General features: G+C 39.8%; 1 protein-coding gene across 1 annotated transcript in view; it reads left to right on the plus strand.

Annotated features, from left to right (window-relative positions):
• Positions 1–3516, plus strand: part of CUNH12orf29 (chromosome unknown C12orf29 homolog) — a 22644-nt gene that overhangs the window by 16497 nt on the left and 2631 nt on the right. The window lies entirely within an intron of this gene.

Raw genomic sequence — 3516 nt, forward strand, 5'->3', positions numbered from 1 at the left:
GACACTTGCCTGCTAACCAGACGGCTGGCGGTTCAAACCCACCAGCCACTCCTTGGAAGGAAGGTTGGGCAATCCTACTTCCGTAGTGATACTGCCCGGAAACCCAAGGAGGGGTCGCTATGAGTCGGGGCTGACTCGACGGCACATAACAACAACGACAACAAATATAAGGCTCTGGTAGGTCACACTGTCTCAGATCATGAACCACTGATGTGTGCAGGGATCCAAGAGTCTAAAATGGAGTCTCAGCTGGAGATTTTTATATTTTGCTGGTCACATGGGTATATTCCTTGTTAAGTCACCAGCCTCAACAACAGCACCTTCCTAGGGTCTCCAGACACACTGCCATTGAGTTGATTCAGACTCATAGTGACCCTGTATGACAGAGTAGAACTGTCCCGTAGGGTTTCCAAGACTGTAAATCTTTTTGGAAGCAAGAGTACTTTTGTCTTTCTCCTGCAGAGTTGCCCAGTGAGCTTAAACAGCCAACTTTTGGTTAGCAGGTGAATGCTTCACTGTGCCACCAGAGCTCCTTGGGGTCTCACGGAGATACAAAAATCATGGATCTTACTATTACCACTAAAGAATACTGACATACTGTCCTGAAACACCTTGGACCCTCATTACAAAGTAACACATTTAGTATGTTTCATACCTTGACCAGTGAACAGTGTCATACAAAACAGCTCAGGCTAATTCCAAGCCTGCTGGTGTTTACAGTTGCAGCACAGAGGAAGTGTCACAGTAGAATTGTCTGGTTAAGTTTCCAGTTAGTAAAGAGGTAGCCTCACTTTCTCATAAGTGCTAGTTTAGTTATTAAGATGTGGCTATGGAATGCTGTTATGATAGTATAAAAGATTTACTTTTTCCCCTCATCCTTACTATTCTTTAACCACAGGTCATACTGCTAGGTTGTGTGTGTCATTAGACTGCACTTTTCTTAGAGAAGATGACATTTATTTATAGCAAAATGCTAATCTGAACTGTCTTTCAACATAATTTTTCTTGCTTGCCTCTTATCCTTTCTTTTCCTCTTACTGTTTTTGTTTGTTTGTTGTAGGTCAGCCATACCTTTGGGCTCGGCTAGATAGAAAACCCAACAAACAAGCTGAGAAAAGATTTAAAAAATTTCTGCATTCAAAAGAAAATTCAAAAGGTTGGTGGATCTTTTTTTTTTTCTTTTCATGATTTAAAGAGCGAAAATATATATATGGCATTTAAATACGTGATATTCTGTATAATTTAAACACTTAGGGGAAAATAGAAAATTGTAATTTAAATATTTTTATATATGAAAGCATATTCTTTATTTTTCCACTCTTCCTTGAAAGCATATTCTTGAAACCTTTAAAAATGTTTTCCTAATATTTCCGTTCTTTATCTGGATGTTATAGATCTGGTTGCAAGATTTGTAGCTAAATATATGTAAAACCTCTTGATCCACCTGTTTTCACTGTGTCTCTCTTCCCGCAACTGTGCCTCATTTCTTGGAGTCCTGGGTTTCTCTAATTCAGCCTCCCCAAAGTCTGCCTAGAGCCAGGAAAGGAAGGGAGCAGGAGTGGCCTCAGGAGTGGCAGGATATCCAGGTAAAAGAGTGTCGAGGCAAAAGCAGGAGGCAAAAGCAAAAGCAGGCCCCAAGGCCCTTAGAGCCAGGAATAGGAGGGAGCTGCCAGGGACCACAGAGTGGCAGGTTCCAGGTAGGAATTAGGTAAGGGGACAGCACAGAGGTTTCCAGCAACTAAGGGAGACAATTGTGTCTGTCAGTTTGTCATCCTGTGAGGCTTGCATGTTGCTGTGAGGCTTGAGACTGTGCCACTGGTGTTTAGACACCAGCAGAGTTGCACATGGTGCACAGATTTCAACACAGCTTACAGACTAAGACAGACTAGGAAAAAGGAGGAGGCCATCCACTTCAAACATTGGTCAGAGAAAACCTTATCAATAGCAGAGAAACAGTCTGATACATTATTGGGCAACTTTATGAATAGCTTGGAAACATTGTCCAACACAGTGCTGGAAAGCAAGCCCCTTGGGTTGGAAGGCACTCAGTATACAACTGGGAAAGAGATGCTTCATGAGAGTAGAACCAACCTTAATGATATGGATAAACTAAATCTTTCAGGACCTCCAAGTGCTGATGTGGCACAACTCAAATTGAGAAATAGCTGCAAACATTCATGAATTGGAACATGGAATGTACGAAGTATGAATCTAGGAAAACTGGAAGTTGTCAAAAATGAAATGGAACACATAAAGATTGATATTCTAGGCATTAGTGAGCTGAAATGGACCGGTTTTGCCCATTTTGAATCAGACAACCATACGATCTACAATGCCAGGAATGACAAACTGAAGAGGAATGGCGTGGCATTTATCATCACAAAAGATGTTTTAAGATTTGTTGTGAAGTACAATGCTGTCAGTGATAGGATAATATCCATACGTCTACAAGGAAGACCCATTAATACTACTACTATTCAAATTTATGCACCAACCACCAAAGCCAAAGATGAAGAAATTGAAGATTTTTATCAACTTCTGCAGTCGGAAATTGACCAAACATGCAATCAAGATATGTTGCTTATCACTGGTGATTAGAATGTAAAAGTTGGAAACAAAGAAGAATCACTGGTAGTTGGAAAATTTGGCCTTGGTGAGAAAAATAATTCTGGAGATTACATGATAGAAGTTTGCAAAAACAAATTTTTTTTTTACAAATTTGCAAATACCGTTTTTCAACAACACAAATTGCAGCTCTACATGTGGACTTCACCAGATGGAGTACACAGGAATCAGATTGATTATAACTATGGCAAGAAGAGATGGAAAAGCTCAATATCTTCACCCAAAACTAGGCCAGGAGCTGATTGTGGAACAGACCATCAATTGCTCATATGCAAGTTCAACTTGAAGACAATTAAAACAAGTCCATGAGAGCCAAAATATGACCTTGAATATGTCCTTTCTGAATTCAGAGACTATCTGAAGAATAAATTTGATGCAGTGAACACTAGTGACTGAAAACCAGAAGAATTGTGGGATGACATCAAGAGCATCATCTGTGAAGAAAGCAAAAGGTCATTAAAAAGACGAGAAAGAAAGAAAAGACCAAAATGGATGTCAGAAGAGACTCTGAAACTTGCCCTTGAGAGAAGAGTAGCTATAGCAAATGGAGTAAATGACACGATAAAAGAGCTGAACAGAAAATTTCAAAGAACAGCTCAAGCAGACAAAGCCAATTACTATAATGAAATGTGCAAAGACCCAAAGTTAGAAAATCAAAGAGAAGAACATGCTTGGCATTTCTCAAGCTGAAAGAACTGAGGAAAATATTTAAGCCTCGAATTGCAATTTTGAAAGATTATATGGGCAAAATACTGAATGATGCAGGAAGCATCAGAAGAAGATGGAAGGAGAAACCTTGGATAAGCAAAGCACTATTGAAGAAGAAAAACAAAGTAGGAGGTCTCACACTGCCGGATCTTAAAACCTACTTACTATACAGCCACAGTAGTC

The sequence above is a fragment of the Orycteropus afer genome, unplaced genomic scaffold (genome assembly GCF_000298275.1).
Source record: "Orycteropus afer afer isolate SDZICR_OR568_19922 unplaced genomic scaffold, OryAfe1.0 scaffold00416, whole genome shotgun sequence".
NCBI lineage: Eukaryota > Metazoa > Chordata > Mammalia > Tubulidentata > Orycteropodidae > Orycteropus > Orycteropus afer.